The sequence below is a fragment of the Lipotes vexillifer genome, unplaced genomic scaffold, assembly GCF_000442215.2.
Source record: "Lipotes vexillifer unplaced genomic scaffold, Lipotes_vexillifer_v1.1 scaffold1581, whole genome shotgun sequence".
In the NCBI taxonomy this organism is placed as follows: domain Eukaryota; kingdom Metazoa; phylum Chordata; class Mammalia; order Artiodactyla; family Lipotidae; genus Lipotes; species Lipotes vexillifer.
The window spans coordinates 1,084,945-1,112,876 of NW_006783235.1; the positions used below are offsets into that span (position 1 = coordinate 1,084,945).

The 27,932-nt window shown below is 36.3% G+C and overlaps 1 protein-coding gene and 1 pseudogene across 4 annotated transcripts in view; both read right to left on the reverse strand.

Moving 5' to 3' along the window:
- GRIA4 (glutamate ionotropic receptor AMPA type subunit 4) overlaps window positions 1-27,932 on the reverse strand; it is a 487,613-nt gene that overhangs the window by 357,370 nt on the left and 102,311 nt on the right. The gene's annotated exons all lie outside the window — the stretch shown is intronic.
- Window positions 26,098-27,914, reverse strand: LOC103080770 (60 kDa heat shock protein, mitochondrial pseudogene; annotated as a pseudogene).

Genomic DNA, 27,932 nt, shown 5'->3' on the forward strand with positions numbered 1-27,932 from the left:
CCCCTGCATCGGCAGGCGGACTTTCAACCACTGCGCCACCAGGGAAGTCCGAAAACGAAAACTCTTTATAGCACTTTCTAAACTTAAAATGAAAAATTGGGTACCAAGACCAGGTACTAATGTCTGAAGAGGTTCAGCTTGTCTGTTCTAGAAATAAATGCCATACAGTTAAACTGTTATCAGTCGACTTTCTTTTCAACCACTGCGCCACCAGGGAAGTCCGAAAACGAAAACTCTTTATAGCACTTTCTAAACTTAAAATGAAAAATTGGGTACCAAGACCAGGTACTAATGTCTGAAGAGGTTCAGCTTGTCTGTTCTAGAAATAAATGCCATACAGTTAAACTGTTATCAGTCGACTTTCTTTTAAATTTAAAAATAATTCAAAAAGTCAATTCTTCATATCAAAAAACAGAGAGAGAGCAAGAGGTTGAGAGAGAGAGAGAGAGAGACTGTGAGAGAGAGAGAGAGAGAGAGAAATCTTTTAAGAATAAAGGCTGGGGCTTCCCTGGTGGCGCAGTGGTTGAGAGTCTGCCTGCCGATGCAGGGGACACGGGTTTGTGTCCCGGTCTGGGAAGATCCCATGTGCCGCGGAGCGGCTGGGCCCGTGAGCCATGGCCGCTGGGCCTGTGCGTCCGGAGCCTGTGCTCCGCAACGGGAGAGGCCACAACAGTGAGAGGCCCGCGTACTGCAAAAAAAAAAAAAAAGAATAAAGGCTGCAACACTGTAAATGGCTCAAATATGGAGCTCAACAGACATACCTGTGATGTAAGCTCATTCATGTGTTCACCTTGTGTCCTGTTTTTGGTTCCAAATTTCTAAGTAGGCCACTGATTAAAATTGACAAGAATTCTGCTTTAGGAGTTTCAGCAAGCACAAATCTTTTCCATTTCAATACCCTGATAGCTCAAAGGAATAAGCTGCCAAGGGAGCAATAGAATGGAACGGCATTCCCTCTCCTTTCATCAGTGCCTGCATTAACAGTAAACTCAGGCTTCCATTTTAGCTCCTTTCAAGAGACATTAGTTTACTAGGCAAAAAAGTTATCACTGCCACCAAACACAAAAAAGAGACCTCATTTAGGACTTTGAATATGCATATCATTTGGTAAGAAAATAATCAATTCTATTTTAGGTGACTGGTGTTTTTAACTCTCTGCTATCAAGTTTCTTTTAATAAATTGCTCTCTCACTGAAGTAAAAAGTATGCAAATTTTCTTATAAAGAGAGTTGCCTACACATTTGAAAATTGAGAATCCCTCAGAGAGACAAATATGTTATCTCTGAAGATTCTACCAATGAATCTTTATGAATAATAGCACTCTGTCATATCACAACCTGTGAGATCTTCCAGACTCTCGTAAAAATGAGATAGGCGATAGATGGGCCCCAGGCCAAACAGCAAAGTTCATTCTCCATTAAAGCAGGATAATGGGGGAGGCTGGGCCCCGCCCAGATAAGACATAAAAGACCACATATTACTCACCCTCGCAGTCAAGGAGACCTCCCCAACTACACATGCACAGAAAGGCTCCCTGGAGGTCAAAAAGAGAGGGGGCGCCACCCTATAGTAAGTGATGTCAATTATCCATAGACCTTTTCCCTAGAATACATCTTGGCTAGGAGATGTGCACGCACACATGGGAGGACCCTGAGATATGCCAAATACAGACTTAAAACCAGGCAAAGCAAGATGATTGGTCAAAGGAAACCCAGAAGACATGCCCCATATAAATGATTCAAACTACCACGAGGGCGCAACTTTCTCTCTCTGAGCCTGCCCATGTGTCTATCCACAGGTACTGTATTCCTTTTCCTCCTAATAAACACTTTACTTGCTTCACTACTTTCCATCTCAATGTGGAAATTCATTTCTACACAGCTGACGGGCCAGGGCCTTGTCCCTGATTCAGCGCTCTCACTGCCGCTGCCCAACCTCAATCTCTGGCTGGAAACTGAAACCCTGCTTCAAGCAGCTTTAGGCCGAGGCCACCCGAGATCATATTTGGTGCTGAAACCCGGGACTTTAAGGTAAATTGCGGGCTTCGCCCAGCTGTGGCTTGAGGTCTCTGACTTTCCCTTTTTCTCTCTTTCTCTTGCTCACTGCTTCACTTTCTTTTCCAGTTCCACCCCTCAGGCCCTCTGGTCCTGACCCCCATGGAGTTTTCCATTGCGGCCAACTCCAATTCCTCCAGGAGTTCCCCCTTCATTCCAGGCCGTGGCAGTCCATACACTGCAGTGGACAGCCTATTGGGCTGGCCACTTTTAAGCAGACCACAATGCTCAAGGACAGCCCTAGCAATGCACTAGCAATGGTTCAAACGTCCCCTATTGGGGTCCCCACCTGCAAGGGGCCTGGTTGATCAGACACGTCTAATCAGGGGTTCATGGGAGAGTAGAGGATGCTCAAAATCCCATCAAGCACAGGATTCAAAGGAAATTCAGAGGACACTCTGAATCTCCTTCAGGTGCCTCCTAATAATGTTTCCAGGATGCTGGACTTCATTTCTAGGAGTGCAGTTAAGCCAGATGGACTGAGAAAAGGAAAACTTAGGTTCTGCTCTAACATTTGTCTGGCCTTTATTTAAGTTGGGGGATGGAAAAATGGCTTGAAAATGGCTTGAAAAACACTTACCTTACCTAGACCATCTCTAATTCTTGAGACTGAGGGGAAAAAAACACCAAAACTGGAAGAAGCCTTTTAAAATTTTTCTTATTCCAACTGTTATTTATAAACTTGTGAGTTTTATATTGTGACATCTGATTCATGACTACGTTTAGAAAAAGAAGCTCGATCTCTCATTGTGTCTGTCTGGATATATGTATGTCTCAGTATGTGTCTCTGTGTTTGAATAATATTGCTGAGATTTATTTGTAAATGAGCTCTATTTAATTGGCTTAAAAAAAGTAAGTGCTTACAAATCAAACAATTCTAAATACAAAAGAAATTAAGCTAAATAAATTTCAAGTTCATGTGAACTGGGAAAAATTCAGTATTAAATTAATATCTGGTATTAATGTATAAGTTTGTCAATCTAATTAATATACACATGTCTTTAGAGTCATCAACACTAAGTGTAATATTTTATTGCACATAGGTTTAATATAAGTTAAACAAAATCTTGTTGTATCTGTTACAAATCTGTCAGCAAGGAAAGTAACTCAATGTGAAGAAACTTTAAGGAAAGAAAATGAAAATGAGGTAAAAACTTTGGGTGAACTTTTAGGAATAAAATAAATACTGACACATAAATTACTGAACATTGGCCTCCTTTTACAGAGAAACAAAAGGTTTAGAACTATTAATAACTATGTTTGGTGCCACACTGAGATATTTTCTATAAGAAAGCATGTTTTTTTCAAAGAATTATTATTTGGATTTATGTTTACCAACCTACAGAGTGCTGACATAAAGGACAGTTTGTGGTTGCTTAAAGAAAGTAGGATGTGTGTTTTCACTAAAGAAGGTATAAAGAATTAAATTGCATTTTATTAAGGGAAAAGGAAGTAGGTCTGACTTACAGGTGGCTGCTTTTAGATAGAAAAATAAAGTGATGAATACAGAAAGTGTTAAAAAAGGTTCGTGGAAAGTGGACCCTGAGAAAAGAGTTTTGTGCATGGTCAGGATTGACTAAGTTTAGAATGAATTTGAGTAAATAAATTTTAAAAGTAAGCTGGGGCAAAATTTGAATTTGGCTTTCCTCTCTGTTAAGAGGACAAGTTTTATTAAAATGTTGAACTGCCTTTGATAACAGATTTTAAGTTTTTTTTTACGTTTTATGTTATCTGTTCTGTATTAGCCTTTGAAATCTTTTATTCTTACTTTGGCTAAGTGAATAATTTTTGTTTCACAGTGATCTATGATCCTAACTGACTGACTGTTCTAAACCTTTTGATATTTTTGACAAAACTTCCTAAATCAAATTCTAATGAGGGAGATAGATAGGTTCTAGGTGGCAGAGTAGAAGGATGTGTGCACACTCTCTCTTGTGAGAGAACCAGAATCAAAACTAACTGCTGAACAATCATTGACAGGAGGACACTGGAACTAACCAAACTAAATACCCCACATCCAAAAACAAAGGAGAAGCCCCAGTGAGACAGGAGGAGGGGTGCATTCATAATAAAATCAAATCCCATAACCTCTGGGTGGGTAACTCACAAACTGGAGAACAATTATACCACAGAAGTTCACCCACTGGAGTGAAGGTTCTGAGCCCCACATCAGGCTTCCCAACCTGAGGGTCTGGCAATGAGAGGAGGAATTCCCAGAGAATCAGACATTGAAGGCTGATGGGATTTGATTGCATGACTTCAACAGGACTGGGCTAGACAGAGACTCTGCTTTTGGAGGGCACACACAAAGTAGTGTGTGCATCAGGACCCAGGGGGAAGGAGTAGTGACCCCTTAGTAGACTGAACCAGACCTATCTGCTAGTGTTGGAGGGTCACCTTCAGAGGCAAGGGGTTGCTGTGGCTCACCACGGGGACAAGGACACTGGCAAGAGAAGTTCTGGGAAGTACTCCTTGGTGTGAGCCCTCCTGGAGTCTGCCATTTGCACCACAAAAGAACGCATAGGCTCCAGTGCTGGGTCACCTCAGGCCAAACAACCAACAGGGAGAGAACTTAGCCCCACCCATTAGCAGACAAGAGGATTAAAGTTTTACTAAGCTCTGCCCACCAGAGCAACACCCAGCTCTACCCACCCGCAGTATGTCCTCTCTGGAAGCTTCCACAAGCCTCTTAGATAGCCTCATCCACCAGAGCACAGACAGCAGAAGCAAGAAAAATTAGATTCCTGCGCCCTGTGGAACAAAAACCACATTCACAGAAAGATAGACCAAATGAAAAGGCAGAGGACTATGTACCAGGTGAAAGAACAAGATAAAACCTTAGAAAAACAACTAAATGAAGTGGAGATAAGCAACTGTCCAGAAAAAAGAATTCAGAAAAATGATAGTGAAGATGATCCGGGACCTCAGAAAAAGAATGAAGGCAAAGATTGAGAAGATGCAAGAAATGTTAAACAAAGACCTAGAAGAATTAAAGAACAAACACCTAGAAGAATTAAAGAACAAACAGAGATGAACAATACAATAACTGAAATGAAAAATACAGTAGAAGGGATCAATAGCAGAATAAATGAGGCAGAAGAATGGATAAGTGACCTGGAAGCCGAATGGTGGAAATCACTGCCGTGGAACACAATAAAGAAAAAGAAATGAAAAGAAATGAAGACAGCCTAAGAGACCTCTGGGACAACATTAAACGCAACAACATTCACACTGTAGGGGTCACAGAAGGAGAAGAGAGAGAGAAAGGGCCTGAGAAAATATTTGAAGAGATTATACTTGAAACCTTCCCCAACATGGGATATGAAATAGCCACCCAAGTCCCGGAAGTGCAGAGAGCCCAAGCAAGATGAACCCAAGGAAAAACATGCTGAGACACATAGTAATTAAACTACAAAAATTAAAGACAAAGAATAATTATTAAAAGCAACAAGGGAAAAATGACAAATAACATACAAGGGAACTCCCGTAAGGTTAACAGCCGATTTCTCAGCAGAAACTCTACAAGCCAGAAGGGAATGGCACAGTATACTTAAAGTGATGAAAGGGGAGAACCTACAACCAAGATTACTCTACCCAGTAAGGATCTCATTCAGATTCAATGGAAAAATCAAAAGCTTTACAGACAAGGAAAAGCTAAGAGAATTCAGCACCACCAAACCAACTCTACAACAAATGAAAAAGGAAATTCTCTGAGTGACAAACATAAGAGAAGAAAAGGACTTACAAAAACAAACCCAAAACAATTAAGAAAAAGGTAATAGGAACATACATATCTATAATTACCTTAAATGTGAATGGATTAAACACTTCAACCAAAAGACATAGACTAGCTGAATGGATACAAAAACAAGACCCATATATATGCTGTCTACAGAAGACCCACTTCAGACCTAGGGACACATACAGACTGAAAGTGAGGGGATGGAAAAACATATTCCATGAAAATGGAAATCACAAGAAAGCTGGGTGGCAATACTCATATCAGATAAAATAGACTTTAAAATAAAGAATGTTACAAGAGACAAGGATGGACACTATATAATGATCAAGGGATCAGTCCAAGAAGAAGATATAACACTTATAAATATATATGCACCCAACATAGGAGCATCTCAATACATAAGGCAAATGCTAACATCTATAAAAGAGGAAATCGACAGTAACACAATAATGGGGGGGATTTTAATACCTCACTTACACCAAAGGACAAATCATCAAGATTAGAAAATTAATAAGGAAATGCAAGCTTTAAATGACACAATAGACCAGAGAGATTTAATTGATATTTATAGGGCATTGCATCTGAAAACAGCAGATTATACTTTCTCAAGTGCACACAGAACATTCTCCAGGATAAATCACATCTTGGTTCACAATCAAACCTCAGTAAATTTAAGAAAATTGAAATCATATCAAGTATCTTTTCCGACTACAAAACTATGAGATTAGAAATAAATTACAGGTAAAAAGACATAAAAAACACAAACACATTAAGGATAAACAATACATTACTAAATAACCAAGAGATCACTGAAGAAATCAAAGAGGAAATGAAAAAATACCTAGAGGCAAATGAGAACAAAAACGCAATGATCCAAAACCTGTGGGATGCAGCAAAAGCAGTTCTAAGAGAAAAGTTTATAGCAGTACAATCCTACCTCAAGAAACAAAAAATCTCAAATAAACAATCTAAATTCACACCTAAAGGGACTAGAGAAAGAAGAACAAACAAAACCCAAAGTTAGTAGAAGGAAAGAAATAAAAAATCAGAGCAGAAATAAATGAAATAGAAACAAAGAAAACAATTTAAAACATCAATAAAACTAACAGTTCGTTCTTTGAGAAGATAACAAGATTGATAAACCTTTAGTGAGATTCATCAAGTAAAAGAGGGAGGGGACTCAAATCAATAAAATTAGAAATGAAAAAGGAGAAGTTACAATAGACACTGCAGAAATACAAGGCATCGTAAGAGATTAATACAAGCAACTCTATGACAGTAAAATGGACAACCTGGAAATAATGGACAAATTCTTACAAAGGTATAACCTTCCAAGACTAAAGCAGAAAGAAAGAGAAAATATGAACAGACCAATAATGAAATTGAAACTGTGATTAAAAGTCTTCCAACAAATAAACTCCAGGACCAGATGGCTTCACAGGTCAATTCCATCAAACATTTAGATAAGAGTTAACATACATCTTTCTCAAACACTTCCAAACAATTGCAGAGGCAGGAACACTCCCAAATTCATTCTACAAGGCCACCATCACCCTGATACCAAAACCAGACAAAGATACTACAAAAAAAAGAAAATTACAAACCAATATCACTGATGAAAATAGATGCAAAACCCCTCAGCAAAATCTAGCAAACAGAATCCAACAACACATTAAAATGATCATACACCATGATGAAATGGGATTTATCCTGGGGATGCAAGGATTCTTCAATATCTGCAAATCAATCAACGTGATGCACCATGTTAACAAGTTGAATAATAAAAAAACATATCATCATCTCAATAGATGCAGAAAAAGCTTTTGACAAAATTCAACATCAATTTATGATAAAAATTCTCCAGAAAGTGGACATAGATAGAACCTACCTCAACATAATAAAGGCCATATACAAGAAACCCACAGCAAACAACATTCTCAATGGTGAAAAGCTGAAAGCATTCCCTCTAATATCAGGAACAAGACAAGGATGTCCACTCTTGCCACTATTATTCAACATAGTTTTGGAAGTCCTAGTCACAACAAACAGAGAAGAAAAAGAAATAAAAGGAATCCAAATTGGAAAAGAAGAAATAAAATTGTTACTGTTTGCAGATGACATGATACTATACATAGGAAATCCTAAAGATGCCACCAGAAAACTACTAGAGCTAATCAATGAATTTGGTAAAGTTGCAAGATACAAACTTAATGCACAGAAGTCTCTTGCAGTCCTATACACTAACAATGAAGATCAGAAAGAGAAATTAAGGAAACAATCCCATTCACCATTGCAACAAAAAGAATAAAATACCTGGGAATAAACCTACCTAAGGAGGTAAAACACCTGTACTCAGAAAACTATAAAACGTTGATGAAAGAAATCAAGGCTGACACCATCACATGGAGAGATATACCATGTTCATGGATTGGAAGGATCAATAGTGTGAAAATGACTATATTACCTAAAGCGATTATAGATTCAATGCAATCCCTATCAAATTACCAATGACAGTTTTATAGAACTAGAACAAAAAATGTTAAAATTTGTATGAAGACACAAAAGACCCCAAATACACAAAGCAATCTTGAGGAAAAAAAACAGAGCTAGAGGAATTAGACTCCCTGACTTCAGACTATACTACAATGCTACAGTAATCAAAACAATATGGAACTGGCACAAAAACAGAAATATAGGTCAATGGAACAGGACAGAAAGGCCAGAGATAAACCCACGAACCTATGGTCAACTAATCTATGACAAAGGAGGCAAGGTTATACAATGGAGAAAAGACAGCTTCTTAAATAAGTGGTGACAGGAAAACTGGACAGCTACATGTAAAGGAATGAAATTAGAACACTCCCTATCACCATACACAAAAGTAAACTCCAAATGTATTAAAGACCTAAATGTAAGACTGGACATTATAAAACTCTTAGAGGAAAACATAGGAAGAACACTCTTTGACATAAATCACAGCAAGATCTTTTTTGACCCACCTCCTAGAGTAATGGAAGTAAAAACAAAAATAAACAAATGGGACCTAATGAAACTTAAAAGTTTTGCCCAGCAAAGGAAACCATAAACAAGACGAAAAGACAACCCTCAGAATGGGAGAAAATATTTGCAAATGAAGCAATGCACAAAGGATTAATCTACGAAATATGTAAACAGCTCAAGCAACTCAATATTTAAAAAAACAAAACAACCCAAGTGAAAAATGGGCAGAAGACCTAAATACACAGTTCTCCAAAGAAGACATACAGATGGCCAAGAAGCAGATGAAAAGATGCTCAACAGCACTAATCATTAGAGAAATGCAAATCAAAAATACAATGAGGTATCACCTTACGCTGGTCAGAATGATCATCATTAGAAAATCTACAAACAACAAATGTTAGAGAGGGTGTGGAGAAAAGGGAACCCTCCTGCACTGTTGGTGGGAATGTAAATTGATACAGCCACTATGGAGGGCAGTATGGAGGTTCCTTAAAAACTAAAAATAGTACTACCATATGAGCCAGTAATCCCACTACTGGGCATATACCCAGAGAAAACCATAATTCAAAAAGACACATGCACCTCAATGTTCATTGCAGCACTGTTTACAATAGCTAGGTCATGGAAGCAACCTAAATACCCGTTGACAGACAAATGGATAAAGAAGATGTGTTGTATGTATACAATGGAATATTACTCAGCCATAACAAGTAACGAAATTGGGTCATTTGTAGAGATGTGGATGTACCTAGAGACTGTCATACAGACTGAAGTATGTCAGAAAGAGAAAAACAAATATCTTATATTAATACATATATATGGAATCTAGAAAAATGGTACAGATGAACCAATTTGTAAGGCAGAAATAGAGACACAGATGTAGAGAACAAATGTATGGACACAAATGGGGGAAAGCCAGGGTAGGTTGGTGGTGTTGGGATGAATTCAGAGATTGGCATTGACATATATACACTAATAACTATAAAATAGATAACTAAAAAGAACCTGCTGTATAAAAATATAAATAAAATTAAATTCAAAACAAAAATTTCTAATGAAGTCCTTTTGACCTGTAGCTAACTTTGGGATGCTTCAAAGGGCCCCTGAAACATCCCAAAGAGCGCTATTAAACTAATTAGGTTCATTTGGCATGATAAATTACATGGGAAGCATTGTCTAATGAATGATAAAGATTCTTATGTTATATTGTATGGTAAATGTTATTAATATAGATATTCTAGTAATTATATGGAATTCCTAAAATTCTGAGATGCACTGGTAAAATGTTATCAGTCATAATTCTAGTTATTATCTTAAACTGTTGTATGTACATCAGAAACCAAGTTTCTTTTTCAATTACATTGTAATCAGATTTTAAATGTGCCTTTTTAAGGTTTTTATCATTATAGACACAGTTTCAATCTAATGCTTTGAAAAAATGCTTCCTCTTCAAGAAGACTCATAGAAAAGACTTTTTGATTAATACAAGTTTCTGACTTTCAGACCATAATGCTGAACTGTGTAAGAAGTTGAAGAATTCTAATGAAAAACCTGATGGCTTCATAAAAAGTTAACAAAAGAACTGATTGAACTGGTAAATATGGTTATAATTTTTATGGCTTCTATCTGAAAAATTACTGTTTGAAGCTGCGTTTTCCAGGTATAAGGAAACCTTCCCCTCACACTTACTATGACTTAATTTGATAAATTATACTTTTGTAAGCAGAATTGAAACTTTTGTCTTTTCTCTCTATCTGCTCACTCCAGAGATAGGAATCTCTTAGGTTCCCAGCAGCTTTATCAGATAAATTAGGAAGGACACCTCACTAACCGTTACAGAAATCTCCAGGTATTTTGCAGCCTTGAAAAGGGATGAATTCACCTAGATCTGTTAAGTGAAATCTGTGATAAGCCCTTGACGTGAATTTCCTAGTACTGAGATGTCTTTTAAAGTCCAGTCTGAGACTCATTATAAAAGTTTCAGCAAGCAAAAAACCTGTATGATCAAGTATAGTAGGCTAAGTTTATTGAAACCAGACTTATTTTGCAAACAAATTACTCTTAATTTGGTTATGTTTGGTAAAAACAAGGGTAACTTTAGAGAGAAAAAGATTATGTTTCAGTGAATATTAAATTCCAATTTTGTTAATGGAGGTCTGTATTTACTAAAACACACCTCCCAGATAGTTCCTTGCTGTTATGTTATGTTAATGTAAAGTTTAATTGAATTATTTAAAGGACACTCTAAGTTTGTTTCTGAAGCTTATCTCAGTAATCTATCTTTGAATGAAGGTCAGATGCCCCACGACCTGCAATCAGTGGATTATGCATACTGGAAAAGACATAATTTAAAGGACTATCTTCAGCTTAGATGGAAGAACCCTTATCAGGGACTCTTAACTAGCTCATGCACAGTGAAACTAAAGGGAACTGACTCTTGAATTCATTTCCACTCACAAAGGGCCCCTGAATTGGACTGGCCTATAGGGAGGACTGTTGACCTCAAACTCACCTTAAAACAATGCTCAAACACAGGAGGAACTACACTCACACTAGGACGAAAAGAAGATGACACCAGAAGTAGACAGCTAGCCCAAGATCCTGGACCTGACTTGTACGATCATTTATAATGTTTTTTGTTTGTCTGTTTGTTTCCTTTTTTTGTTTTTGTTGGAGTATAGTTGCTTTACAATGTTGTGTTAGTTTCTGCCACACAGCAAAGTGAATCAGCGATACATATACACACATCCCCTCCCTACTGGACCTCTCCCCCACATCACACCCAACTAGGCCACAACAAAGCACCAAGCTGAGCTCCCTGTGTTATACAGCAGGTTCCCACTAGCTATCTGTTTTACACATAGTAGTGTATTTATTTCAAACCTAATCTCCCAATTCATCCCACTCTCCCCTTCCACCCCTGTGTCCGCACGTCTGTTCACTACATCTGCCTTTCTATTCCTGCCCTGCATATAGGTTCATCTGTACCATTTTTCTATTTTCCACATATATGCGTTAATATACAATACTTGTTTTTCTCTTTCTGACATACTTCACTCTGTATGACAGACTTTAGGTCTATCCACATCTCTACAAATGACCCAATTTCATTACTTGTTATGGCTGAGTAATATTCCATTATATATATGTACCATATCTTCTTTATCCGTTCATCTGTCAATGGACATTTAGGTTGTTTCCATGTCCTGGCTATTGTAAGTAGTGCTGCAATGAACAGAGGGGTACATGTGTCTTTTTGAATTATGGTTTTCTCAGGGTATATGCCCAGTAGTGGGATTGCTGGGTCATACGGTAGTTTTATTTTTAGTTTTTTAAGGAACCTCCATACTGTCCTCCACATGGCTGTATCAATTTACATTCCCACCATCAGTGCAGGAGGGTTTCCTTTTCTCCACACCATCTCCAGCATTTGTTGTTTGTATATTTTCTGATGATGATCATTCTGACCAGTGTGAGGTGATACCTCATTATAGTTTTGATTTGCATTTCTCTAATAATTAGCACTGTTGAGCATATTTTCATATGCCTCTTGACCATCTGTATGTCTTCTTTGGTGAAATTTCTATTTAGCTCTTCTGCTCACTTTTTAATTGGTTTGTTTGTTTGCTATTGAGCTTCATGAGCTATTTGTATATTTTGGAGATACTCCCTTGCCTGTTGTTTCATTTGCCAATATTTTCTCCCATTCTGTGAGTTGCCCTTTCATCTTCTTTATGGTTTCCTTTGTTGTGCAAAAGCTTTTAAGTTTCATTCACTTATTTTTGTTTTTATTTTCGTTACTCTAGGAGGTGGGTCATAAAAGATCTTCTGTGATTTATGTCAAAGAGTGTTGGTCCTATGTTTTCCTCTAAGAGTTTTAAAGTGTCCTGTCTTACATTTAGGTCTTTAGTCCATTTTGAGTTTATTTTTGTGTATGGTGTTAGGTAGTGTTCTAATTTCATTCTTTTACATGTAGTTGTCCAGTTTTCCCAGCCACATTTATTGAAGGGGCTGTATTGTCTGCATTGTAAATCCTTGCCTCCTTTGTCATAGATTAGTTGACCATAGGTGTGTGGGTTTATCTCTGGGGTTTCTATCCTGTACCATTGATCTATAATTCTGTTTTTGTGCCAGTACCATACTGTCTTGATTACTGCAGCTTTGCAGTATAGTCTGAAGTCTGGGAGACTGATTCCTTCAGCATGATTTTCCTTTATCAAGATTGCTTTGGCTAATTGGGGCTTTTGTGTTTCCATACAAATTGTAAAATTTTTTGTTCTACTTCTGTGGAAAATATCACAGGTAATTTGATAGGGATTGCATTGAATCTGTAAATTGCTTTGGGTAGTATAGTCATTTTCACAATATTCATTCTTCAAATTCAGGAGCATGGTATATCCCTCCATCTGTGTCATCTTTGATTTCTTTCATCAGTGTTTTATAGTTTTCTGAGTACAGTTCTTTTGCCTCCTCAGGTAGGTTTCTTTCTAGGTATTTTATTCTTTTTGTTGTAATGGTGAATGGAATTGTTTCCTTAACTTCTTTGTCTGATAATCATTGTTAGTGTATAGGAATGCAAGAGATTTCTGTGCATTAATTTTGTATCCTGCAACATTTCCAAATTCATTGATTAGCTCTAGTAGTTTTCTGGTGGCATCTTTAGGATTTCCTATGTATAGTATTACGTCATTGACAAACAGTAACAGTTTTACTTCTTTTTCAATTTTGATTCCTTTTACATATTTTTCTTCTCTGATTGTTGTGGCTAGGACTTCCAAAACTATGTTGAATAATAGTGGCTAGACTGGTCATCCTTGTCTTGTTCCTGATGTTAAAGGAAATGCTTTCACTTTTTCACCATTGAGAACGATGTTTGCTGTGGTTTTGTCATATATGGCCTTTATTATGTTGAGGTAGGTTACCTCTATGCCCACTTTTGGGAGAGTTTTTATCATTAATGAATGTTGAATTTTGTCAAAAGCTTTTTCTGCATCTATTGAGATGATCATATGGTTTTTATTCTTCAATTTGTTAATATGGTGTATCACATTGATTGTTTTGAGTATACTGAAGAATCCTTGCATCCCAGGACAAATCCCACTTGATCATGATGTATAATCTTTTTAGTGTTTGTTGGATTCTGTTTGCTAGTATTTTGTTGAGGATTTTTGCATCTATGTTCATCAGTGATATTGGTCTGTAATTTTCTTTTTTTTGTAGTATCTTTGTCTGGTTTTGGTATCAGGGTAATGGTGGTCTTGTAGAATGAGTTTGGGAGTGTTCCTCCCTCTGCAACTTTTTGGAAGAGTTTGAGAAGGATAGTTGTTAACCTTTCTCTAAATGTTTGACAAAATTCACCTGTGAAGCCATCTGTTCCTGGACTTTTATTTGTTGTAAGATTTTTAATTACAGTTTAAACTTCATTACCTGTGATTTGTCTGTTTATATTTTTTAATTCTGCCTGGTTCAGTCTTGGAAAGTTGTACCTTTCCAAGGATTCATCCATTTCATTCAGATTGTCCATTTTATTGGCATATAGTTGCTCATAGTAGTCTATGATCCTTTGTATTTCTGTGGTATCATTTGTGATCTCCCCTTTTTCACCCCTATTTTATTGACTTGAGTCTTCTACTTTTTTTCTTGATGAGTCTGACTAAAGGTTTATCAATTTTGTTTATCTTCTTAAAGAACCAACTTTTAGTTTTGTTGATCTTTGCCATTGTTTTCTTCATTTCTATTTCATTTATTTCTGCTCTTATTTTATGATTTCTTTCCTTCTACTAACTTTGGGTTTTCTTTGTTCTTCTTTTTCCAGTTGCTTAATGTTTTCTTGAATTTTTGTACCTTTGCCTATGAATCAAATGTTTTCCTATCATGGACACGATCCTATGTTAGTTGTAAAATCAATCCAATTGTTGGGTTTGTGGCCAATTACTTTTTCTAGCCCTATGGGTCACCTTGGTGGTTTTCTCCACTCCAAGGCTCTTATTGGCCAGCTGTTAGGGAATTTTTTCTAGAAGAGAGAATTACAGTCATGTTCAGTCCACTACTGCTATTACTAGGTGGAATCCCCTCACCTAGCTGATTAATAATACTTGCTCTGACCCTGGTCATGGATGTGAATTTTCCTCTATTACTCAAGCTCAATCAGAGCAACAAGCAAAATTTCAGCCAAGAAATAAAACCTCCCACAATTATGGGATGGATTTATGTAGTTAACACCAGGCTATGGTAATTTAAGTTTAGAGGCTTCTCTATGCTGGGAACAATTAAATCCTTCTAAGGCTAATCAGTCTAGTAACACTAGGAAAGTGAGCTGGGTACCTTATGGACAGTGCCAATATATACTTTCCCTTAACGATAAGGATTGGTACAGAACAGACTAAGTCAGACGACCTGAGGATATACTGAGCTACACCTAATGGAAGGTCTTGACTTAAATTCTTAATTGTGAACTTACTAATACTGCTAGATATATTATTTTCTATATTGCCTGTTTCAGAAAATTGTTGTTTCTTAAATTACCAAATGTATGACTGAGCCTCTGATAAAATGATGATATATAATCCCATATGAGATCAATGATTGTAATATTGTAACTCTAAATATGAGAAGGAGCAAAAAGAGGGAATATTTTCCTGGATCATAAGAGACTAGTAAGACAGGTGGCCCAGAGAATTTTTGCTACTTGCAAGGCCTAGTCCTGTAAAAGCACATTGAGTCGCCTATCAGTGAAATCTTTGTCAGACCTGGGAATGAGCATTCCTAGCACCATGGGACAAAATGGTCATGAAATACCCCCCCCAAAAGATGGTCGAATTTATGACCATGAAGAGGCCCTGCCAGCTGGAAACTGGTACTTGCTATTTACCTCTATGAAGATTAAATCATGGCCACTGCAGCTGCTGACTTTCAACACCCCCTGAAAGGAGTTCAGCATGGAGGTCAGGAATGAGGCACTCTGTGCTCTGGGAAAAACTTGCAGAATAGGCCTTCAGATAGTTAGATACTTTCAGGAGAAGATTTTGTAGGCCCCAATTCTTGCATCTTCTCATACCTAGAGAAACACCAACACCATTGATGGTGACATCTGCTTTGGCTATTAAGGAGAAAATTACAACTAAAAGTCAAAATGGAGTAGCTATGGTTTAGACATCCAAGGAAATAACTAGGTGACACTATGGGTGTGATTTCAGACAAGTCCTTGTATTGCTAAGAACTTGAGTTTTCTGAGCTATGTCAGACTTGGGATGCCACCAGCCACTCTCAAAACAATGTCAGTTGGTGGTTGGTGACTACAACCTTACTTTTTAAAGGTCTCCTCTTGGAACTATTACGTTTTTTACACAATCAAATTGCTTCAGATCATACATTAACAAAAGGAAGGGACATGTATAATGACCAATAACACTTGTTATCTATGTGTTAATTACCACATTAAAAGTTAAAACCTGCTTAGATAAAACTAGATAACTGGCTACCTGGCTACAAGTCTCTCCAAAGTACCAGGTCCAGACTGGGTTTCAGCCTTATTCTCCTGAAAAGAAATGAGATCTATTTTGTTTACTAATGTCCAAATTGTCCAACTACATCTAACTGGGTCTGTTACACCTATATCAATCATACTGAGCTAATAGAAAAGTACATCAAAAATGTATATGACCATCCCAAATGGCTCCATTCCTTTGTTCAGGATAACCCAAGCACTGACTCTATCTGGACCAGGATCAAAATTGCTATCATATGTAACCTGGTTCTTACTCCTGCTTGGCCCCTGCTTACAATAATTCTTTTACTGATTTTTGGCCCATGCCTTCGTAATCTACTTGTCTAGCTTGTTCTTTCTAAGGGCACAACAGTTTCCCAGACAAGATGACAGTTAGGCAGAGATTCCAGCCACTTATTGAAACAGATCCTGCTGGAATAACAACAGAAGTCACCCTGGGCCCCTTAAAGAGACTGAACGAGAGCTCCGTGACCCAACTAGGTGAGGACAATAAGTCCCTTGCCAGCCTGAAAAAGCTACGGAAGACAGACCTTTGCCCTTCATCCTCCCAATAAAGATTTCTTGTGTTCCATGTCTCTCGGGGGAATTTGAGGTAGGAGATATATGGGCACCAGGCCAAACAGCTGAAGTTTGTCCCCTGTGGACATAAACTCCATAAAAGCAGAATGATGGAGGAAGCTGGGTCCTGCTCAGATAAGAGATAAAAGACCACATATTCCTCATTCTCAAAGTCAAGGAGACCTCCCTGATTACACATGTGCAGAAAAACTCCTTGGAGGTCAAAAAAGGAGGAGGTGCCACTCCATAGTAAGTGATGTCAACTATCCATAGGCCTCTTCACTAGAATCCGTCTTGGCTAAGAGATGCACATGCACATTAGCCAGACTCATCAAGGAAAAAAGGGAGAAGACTCAAATCAATAGAATTAGAAATGAAAAAGGAGGAGTAACAACTGACACTGCAGAAATACAAAGGATCATGAGAGATTACTACAAGCAACTATATGCCAATAAATTGGACAACCTGGAAGAAATTGACAAATTCTTTGAAAAGCACAACCTTCTGAGACTAAACCAGGAAGAAATAAAAAATATAAACAGACCAATCACAAGCACTGAAATTGAGACTGTGATTAAAAATCTTCCAACAAATAAAAGCCCAGGAACAGATGGCTTCACAGGCGAATTCTATCAAACATTTAGGAAGAGTCAACAGCTATCCTTCTCAAACTCTTCCAAAACATAACAGAGGGAGGAACACTCCCAAACTCATTCTATGAGGCCACCATCACCCTGATGCCAAAACCAGACAAAAAATGTCACAAAGAAAGAAAACTACAGGCCAGTATCACTGAAGAACATAGAAGCAAAAATCCTCAACAAATACTAGCAAACAGAATCCAACAGCACATTAAAAGGATCATACACCATGATCAAGTGGGATTTATCTCAGGAATGCAAGGATTCTTCAATATACACAAATCAAACAATGTGATAAATCATATTAACAAATTGAAGGAGAAAAACCATATGATCATCTCAGTAGATGCAGAAAAAGCTTTTGACAAAATTCAACATCCATTTATGATAAAAAATCCTCCAGAAAGTATGAATAGAGGGAACTTACCTCAACATAATACAGGCCATATATGACAAACCCACAGCCAACATCCTCAGTGGTGAAAAACTGAAAGTTTCCTCTAAGATCACGAACAAGACAAAGTTGTCCACTCTCACCACTATTATTCAACATAGTTTTGGAAGTTTTAGCCACAGAAATTAGAGAAGATAAAGAAATAAAAGGAATCCAAGTCAGAAAAGAAGTAAAGCTGTCACTGTTTGCAGATGACATGGTACTATACATAGAGAATCCTAAAGATGCTACTGGAAAACTACTAGAGCTAATCAATGAATTTGGTAAAGTAGCAGGATACAAAATTAATGCACAGAAATATCTGGCATTCCTATATACTAATGATGAAAAATCTGAAATAGAAATTAAGGAGACACTCTCATTTACCACTGCAACAAAAAGAATAAAATATCTAAGAATAAACCTACCTAAGGAGACAAAAGACCTGTATGCAGAAAACTATAAGACACTGATGACAGAAATTAAAGATGATACAAACAGATGGAGAGATATACCATGTTCTTGGATTGGAAGAATCAACATAGTGAAAATGACTATACTACCCAAGCAATCTACAGATACAATGCAATCCCTATCAAACTACCAATGGCATTTTTCATAGAATTAGAACATGAAATTTCACAATTTGTATGGAAACATAAAGGACCCCGAATAGCCAAAGCAATCTTGAGAAAGAAGAACAGAGCTGGAAAAATCATGCTCCTGGACTTCAGACTATACTACAAAACTACAGTAAATAAGACAGTATGGTAATGGCACAGTAACAGAAATATAGATTAATGGAACAGGATAGAAAGCCAAGAGATAAACCCATGTAGGTATGGTCACCTTATCTTTGATAAAGGAGGCGAGAATATACAATGGAGGAAAGACAGCCTCTTCAATAAGTGGTGCTCGGAAAACTGGACAGCTACATGTAAAAGAATGAAATTAGAACACTCCTTAACACCATACATAAAATAAAGTCACAATTGATTAAAGACCTAAATTCAAGGCTACACACTAAAAAATTCCTAGAGGAAAACAGGCAGAACACTCTATGATATAAATCACAGCAAGATCCTTTTGACCCACCTCTTACACAAATGGAAATAAAAACAAAAATAAACAAATGGGACCTAATGTAACTTAAAATCTTTTGAACAGCAAAGGAAACCATAAACAAGGCGAACAGAGAACCTCAGAATGGGAGAAAATATTTGCAAATGAAGCAACTGACAAAGGATTAGCCTCCAAAATTTACAAGCAGCTCATGCAGCTCAATATCAAAAAAACAAACAACCCAATCCCAAAATGGGCAGAAGACCTAAATAAACATTTCTCTAAAGAAGATATACAGATTGCCAACAAACACATGAAAGGATGCTCAACATCACTAATCATTAGAGAAATGCAAATCTAAACTACAATGAGGTATCACCTCACACCAGCCAGAAAGGCCATCATCAAACAATAAGTGCTAGAGAACATGTTGAGAAAAGGGAACCCTCTTGCACTGTTGGTGGGAATGTAAATTGATATAGCCACTATGGAGAACAGTATGGAGGTTCCTTAAAAAACTAAAAATAGAACTACCATACAACCCAGCAATCCCACTACTGGGCATATACCCTGAGGAAACCATATTTCAAAAAGAGTCATGTACCACAATCTTCACTGCAGCTCTATTTACAATAGCCAGGACATGGAAGCAACCTAAGTGTCCATCAACAGGTGAATGGATAAATAAGATGTGACACATGTATACAATGGACTATTACTCAGCCATAAAAAAGAAATGAAATTGAGTTATTTGTAGTGCGGTGCATGGATCTAGAGTCTGTCATACAGAGTGAAGTAAGTCAGAAAGAGAAAAACAAATACCATATGCTAACACATATATATGGAATAAAAAAAATGTTTCTGAAGAACCTAGGGGCAGGACAGGAATAAAGATGCAGACGTGGAGAATAGATTTGTGGACATGGGAAGGGTGAAGGGTAAGCTGGGATTAAGTGAAAGAGTGGCATGGACATATATACACTGCCAAATGTAAAATAGGTAGCTAGTGGGAAGCAGCCACATATCACAGGGAGATCAGCTTGGTGCTTTGTGACCACCTAGAGGGGTGGGATAGGGAGGGTGGGATGGAGTCACAAGAGGGAGGAGATATGGTGATATATGTATACATATAGCTGATTCACTTTGTAATAGAGCAGAAACTAACTCACCATTGTAAAGCAATTATACTCCAATAAAGATGTTAAAAAAATTATTAAAGTTAAGGTAGTTGAGAGTCCAGTGATAAATAAAACCTCTGAAAATCATTTGAAATATATATATTATCAAGTTGTACTGTAGAAGTAAGAAAATTATTTTACTTTTTTATGTAAATGGAAGTCTGTTCTTCCTTCTATGCACTCAATGAAATCTACATTTAATCAGAACTATAAAATGTGCTATAGTATAGGCTGGTGTCCTATCAATCTAGGATTTATTACAGAACCAAAACCTTTGAGAATATAGCTAAAATTTTTGCATATGGAAAAAGAAATAGTTGTAATGGATAAGAAATTTACAGAGAAATTATAGACATTGTCTAAGAAAAAATTATGCTTGTTACTATACCTATTTATATTTTAAATGTAATTTATTTTTTTAAATATTTGTGGAAGAGTCCACTAGCATCTATTCACTTCTTCTTCCTGGCACTCAGTTACACTACATTTCTGGGTCTCACTTGCAGTTACTGGTGGCTGAGCAAGTAAGTCTTTCCCAACGGAAATTAAGTAGAAATGATATGATGAGCCACTTTCAAGCCTGACACATTTCACCTCTTTTGTGTATTTTGTACTTTTTCCTGCTAGCTGATGGCAGATGACAGGGATGGCTTTACAGGATGCCAACACTACAAAATGAAAGGATCCCGGGTCCCCAAACACCAAATAGAGGAAAGCCCTTCTCCCATTAACTTGAAAACCCACTATTGAGTTACGACTTCTTTTGTCTTCATCTTGAAATGTTTGGGTTTTTTGTTATAGCAACCTATCGTATTCTAGCCAGAACAGAGCTATATTGAGGCCTTTATGCCTGTTTAATATCCAAATATATTCCATATTCTCAGACCTGTCTCAAATTCACTATCTTCTGTGCAGCCTTCCTATTACTTTTATCTTGATGTAAATGGTATCTTCCTGACCAGATTTCTTATACTAATCTATTGACTATTAATTAGAGTGAAACATCTGCCTGTAGGCTTCTTGGCCATCAAATCAGAATAAGTTCCATATTCTTACTTCCAGTGGGTACAAAACATGCCTGATCATGGATGGAAAGAAAGATTTCTTTAGTGTTAAATTCTAAAATATGTTTCAAACATGGAACTTCATATAGGGAAGACGGTGATATATAATAGAAGACGTGCTCAAAAACATGCCTGCAACAAATGTAATGAATAGATGCCATAGTATTGTAAGTTATAGCATCTTTTGATTGTCATGGTTGGCAGATCTGCAGGGTGCCAAAGTGAAACATAGTAAACAAGTAATTGATATTTTCCCGCCTCAATCCAAAGATCAGTCTTATACTTATTTGACAACACACTGTTTAGAAATTCTCCATAAGATATAATATCTGTATGCCAGATTAAAAAATAAAAGAATTGAACAGCTATCAATTGTGATTGTCATCAATCTGACCTCGATGACAGCAAGTTCTGAGTTGTTGGTTGATGGTGAATCCATTGCATTTGAGACCAGAAAAGCATATGCTTTGACTGCTATCATTTTGTGGACATTAGGAAACCTAATCTAGACTGTTTATTAATAGAAGGCTTTCAAAGACACCTGATGAAACAGTCAGAATATACACAAACATGCACACATACACACAGATTTCTGGGTCTGTTCCAACTTGCTTAAGATCACAGAGTCATTCTGTGCAGTATAACTGTATTACATTCTAAAGTAGATGTTATCATTGCAGTTGAATAAATATCTGCATTGGCATGTCTAGTTTGAGCAATACAGATTCCTAGTGAATCTGAATAAAATAATTATTTGGAAATACATCCATTAAGATGGGTTTACTAAATATGAACCAATTACATTTTGAAAGACAACTGATGTTATTTTATAGTAGATTATACTAGTCTTAGGTCTAATAATATTTAGGTGCCAGGCTCAACTGTTGATTGAGGTCATTGTTAATTTGTGACATATCATTATTTTACTATGGGGACTTGTCCATCATTTATTATAGGGAAATGTCAACAAGGTTATGTAGAAGTGGTATCAGTTAATTAAAATGTTAAGAAATTGAACACAGTCTAATTTTGTGACACATATTCTCCAGCACAATATCTTATATATAAAAGTTGCACCAATAACTTTGTCTCAATTATATGTTGATTTGGTTTCTCTTGTTTTTTAGAATTTAAAGTATTTCACAACTAATTTTTGTAATTCTTAGTTTAAAAATTACAAAAATAATATTGAGATCATCAATTACTAAAAAAGCAAAAAATATTTAATTTTAGTTTATCAAATATAGCCTCTAAATAATGTTTCTGTAAATTTGAATTTGGAAGTTGAGATATAATTTCTACAATTCTCACATAAAAGAAGCTCAAAAAATATTTCGTAAAACCTAAATCATGTAGACTTTGTCTAAAGGCCTTTCTAAGTTTAGTGGTTTCTATATTATCATTATAACAAAGAAAATTAGCTTAGCATAGCTGTGCTCACTAAGTACCACTAAGTACCATACAAGTTCCAGAGCCTGCCACTGCACAAGTTAATTGTTTCACTGACAGCTGTTCTGACACTGACTACTGGTCCTCTGGGTCAGTTGTTAATAATTGTTAAATTGTCTTTTTGTTACTTTAATGGTCACAAGCTACTTTAAATTTCCATTCTGGTTTCTGTTTGTGCATCTTTAAAATATTTTATGTTCTTAATTAGCATATATTAATTAATAATTCCTGAACCATTTTCCCTGAGTAATTTAACAACAAACCCAATTTTAAAAGCTTCTCATACAAGATAGAGAAACAGGTAGTTGAAAATTTACTGAAAGCTTGTGTTCCCACAGATCATTCAGGAAAGAAAAAACACTTGCAGTTGAAATTGGAATATATAATTCATGATGGTGTTTTTGTAGATTAAGCATGGGTTTAATTTATTAAAGCATTAGAGAAAAATTAGAAAGTTCCCATAATCCTATCATTTTAACAAATAATTTCATTTTATAAATTTCCTTTGAGTATGTGTCCATAGGCACACAATTAAATGTATTCAGAATGTTTTTCTGTACTATGTTGAAATAGTAACCTGTTACTTAGTAGAAGAGTTTTGCTTAGATTTCTAATGATAAACACTATTTTTATATCTCCATCATGAAATTAAACATCTCATCATATACAAAAAAATATTGAGCAATATTTACCTTTCTGAATTGTATTTAAATTTAATATATGGTTTCTGTTTATGAAATCATTTCTCCAGTGCCTTTTTTAAACACTGTTTTCATATTTTTTGAGCATTCACTAGTTATGAGGAATAGCCTGAGGTCAAATGTACTTTTAAATCTGGACTGCAATGATTTATTCATAGGTAATTCACTCAAAGCTTTTTCAGTGTTTAAAAATACAAAACAACAACAACAAAAACTACATGAAAAAGATTCACTAAGTATGGTAAATGGTACAAGTAATGTGATTTTTAAATTATGCACAAAAATAGGATTGTTTGAAGTGTTGAAATAATCTTTTTATTGAGAAGCAAATATGAATTGACTTTGAAATCTTCATGTCTATGGGAGGAAGTTTGCATTTCCATTTCTATGATATTTTCTCATTCCAAATAAGATAAAAAATTTAGTGAATTAAATGGCTGACATAGTATGAATAGGAATATGCCTATAGACCTTTACAGTTCCCTTTAGTTTATCTTCGTTATCTGAAGATTTTACTTTTTCTATCTAGATATTCTACATATAAATCTCTTGGACAGTTTAACATGAATTAGATATACCAGTTCTTTATTATAGGGCAAAATATCCACCAATACTTTCCAGTGTCCTAGTATGAGATGTTGGCCACAGAAATGAATCGACCAATATGTGTATTCATTTGGTGAGATTGGCTTTCTTGATAAATAAGAGTAAATTCAAGCCATTTTTCTAATTATTAATAATAACAATTCTTTACATATATGATGATTTATAACCCATAACATCCATGTATTTTAAAGCTGAATCTTCTCAAAAAATGCTGTCATAAAGGGTAAAGGAAAGAAACACTGGCATTTATTTCCAGCCAATTATTTTCAGAATATTTTACATTTAATTCTCACAAGTTTTCAAAATAAATGTTGTGGTATCCCCATTTTACGAGGGTGAAACAGCAGTTTAGAGAGGTTTTAAACTTGTCCAATAGTACAGCTTTAGTAAATTGCTGAGCCAGAGTAGAATTAAGCCTCAAGGACTATATAGTTCCAAATCCTTAAGGACTGATGCCTCATCTTAAAAAGATTATATCAACAAAATTGCCTATAATGTATGGAACGTGCTTAATCAACATTTATTTCATGATATAACCTCTCTTTCCTATATCACCATCCCTGTAATATCTTCTTAAAGTCGCTCTCATAGAAATAGTGTTCCAAGTTAAAGAAGTGTATTTTATTGATATTTTCAAAGAGTGGCTGCTATTTTGTTCATTTTCAGTTTTTTTCCCCAAAGGGAATGTATAGATGAAATCCATATAAATCAAGTTCTATATAATGAGAAAAAGTTTAGACAGACTAAAACACAAGTATGCTGTAACACATGAATAATTTTCTTCTCTTCATAATTTTATTTTTAGAAAGTTGTTTTGAACCAAATTAGGTGAATAAATTTGAGTTACACAGGTCAGAGGTGTATTGTGTATACTTTGAAAATAATCTGTCTGCTTTAGCAATGATTCACTATATTGATATTTATGATCTTCGAATAAATAAACTGATGTTTGCTTAATAAGGTGGCTGATCAATTGAATACTGACTGCCATATCAGTAACAAAGGATGTCACTGTCATCAGCGATTGCAGCCACTGCCAACGGTGAGCTGGTGAGCCCTGAGGAATCTCAGGATGTGAAAATACAGGATAGTGGCCCCAGGTGTCTGAGATACATATCATGAGGAATGATTTCAGTGAGCCCAGACTCTTGCATCTTCCCATACATAGGAAAGCACTAAATTACTTAACTTGAGATATCTAGTTTTCTTTAATTAACAATAATCTTTTGACATCCAGACTACCTGCCCTTTGTTGCAAAACTTTTATAATATATAACCTGGTTTCCCTCCTTGCCTCCTTGAAGCAGTTCTCTCAGGGTTACTTGAGATGCTACCTCCCAGGCTTGAAGTCCTAAAAATTCCCACCAAATAGAACATAACTCTCAACTTTTAGGTTGTGAATATTTTTTAAGTTGACAGTAGTATATATTTGTGTATGGTATACAATCAAAATATTGTTTCTGCAAATTACTAAGTGAATTATTTTTTTTCTCTATCCCCTTCAAGTATGGTTATGCCATTCATTTGTAACACAGTTAGGTATTTTTGTAGTATTATTATTTTTTTGTATTCCATTTTGGGCTCCCCCTACATCCTGGTTTTGTCATATATTTTTGTTTGAGGGTACATCCTATAAGACACTGCTACACAGAAAAGTATACTTAAAGAAGTATCATCCCTTTTACGTTCTTTCATTTCCATTCCTACCCACATTATATTGGTAACGAATCTCATTAGTTTCTGATTTATCTTTCTGATATTTCTTTTGAAGAGATTAGTGGATAAATGTGTTTTTTTCATTGCCCTTTTTTCTTACATAAAGGATCGCATACTATAGGTACTCTTTCACATATCCTTTTTTTATGATTGTGCAAATGACTTTTTATTTAAAAATACAAAATAAATTATCTATAAGCATGAACAACGGAAATCATTATATATTGTCAACTGAAACTAGTAATTGAGTTTCTTAAATATCAGACAACCTTTTCTTCATTTTCTTCAACTGACTTCCCTGAAATTATTGGTGAGAAACATTGTCTCAAGCATCCTGTCATAGTTCATTAGTAATGATGAAGCACTGTTCTAGGAATTAGAACTTATCACCCCCTATACCACCCATTCCACTGATTTCCAGGATCTTTCTCTTCTTTAGCATCCAATAAAGTTCTTACAACCTTAGTTGGATCAATAATTCCCTTCTCCACCATATTCACAAAAGCTCCAAGCATAGCAACATAACCAACTTCTGAGGAATTTAGCATAATTTTCTCAATTATCAATAATCTTTCAACATCTACATTCTTAACAATGATCAGTACAGGAATTTTGAGTGTTCTTTTAATAATTTCTATATCATTTTAAAAAATCTTCATTAGCTGTAATTAGTGAGTCTAAGGCTGAAGTGTAGCAAAGCAGAACACAACCCCCTCCCAGAACAATGCTTTGTTTAACAGCAACTCATGGAACATCAAGGGCATCTGTAAATATTTTTTCATTCACTGCAGCATAACTTGTTTAATTAACCTTCAGCACAGCTATTCTACTGAAAATTTTGCTAGAGTCCACTCAGTTTTTCCTTTTCACATTCTTTAGTTATGATATCTGACTGCTCATTGATTTCTTGAATATGTTTTTCAATTTGAGACTGCTAACTTTTTCCTTTTAAGAGCAGAACTTCATCTTTGGTCATAATGACCTCTCCAACTTTTCCTAAGTCATGAGTCTGAAAATCATCATCATCATGATTTAGGGTCAATCTCTCTTCTCTGAACACTGAACCACCAGTAGCAATAGCCATGTTTTTAAGCAGGTTTTTTTCTATTGTCACAAACACCTGGAGCTTTGACTGCTACAATCTGAAGACCAACTTTTAGCCTATTCAAAAGGAGCGTATTTAGAGCCTCTCCATCAATATCTTCAGCAATTTTTATCAAGGGCTACAATGAACATTGGCAATTTGAACGGCCAGTATAATAGACTAGACACTTTCTTTTCACTCAATAGAATACAGACATCCTGAAATACACATTTATGATCTTTTGATGTATACAAAATATGAAGAAATATAAACTTAAACTTTAACTTAATAATTTAATAATTTCTAGTTCATCATTCGGGGGTTTTCTATCCTTTAACCTGTCTACACCATTTATTCCAATCTTTTTCATTGCATTGGAAATTATATAGCCAATTTCTTTGTTTGCAGAAATCTTAGCAATCAGCAATTTCTTAAAGGGTTGGTACAAGTTTAGACTGTGTCCTAAGTTCAGCAATTACAGCACCTATGCAGAGTTTGGGTCAAGATGACAGAATAGGAGGACCTGGGGTTCACTTCTCCCCACAAGTACATCAAGAATGCATCTAGAAGTGGAACAATTCACACAGAGCACCTGCTGAGCACTAGCAGAGGACCTCAGACACCTAAAAGGACAAGAAAAAATCTTCACGTAACTGGGTAGGACAAAAGAGAGAAAAGAAAGAAAAAGAAAAGAGGAAACAGGATTAGCTCCTCCTCTTGCAGAGGAGCTGAAGGAGATGAGAGGTTAACACAACTGGAGAGGCCCCCTCACTGGCAGCTTGATCAGCTGAAATGGAGGGAATCTTTGAGGGCTATCAGAGGAAATTGTAGCAGTGGGCCTGTGGCAGGTAGGACAGAGAGAGAATTTGACGGACAGTCTGTGCCACAGTTTTGGGCACCCCAGCCTGAGACAGGGGTTTGCCAGTGCTGGCGGGGGTTGGGTGCTGAAACATGGGGTTTGGAGAGCAGACCTAAGTAGAGGACTGCTGTTGGCTGCATGGAGACAGCCTGAGGGGATGGGAGCGAGGGGCTCCACAGCCAGGAATGCTCCTGGAGGAAGCATGGACTACAATGGAAGGCGTCAGTGCTGAGTGGCACAATGAAGGGCAGGGCCACCATCAAGGCCTCTCTCCTCCC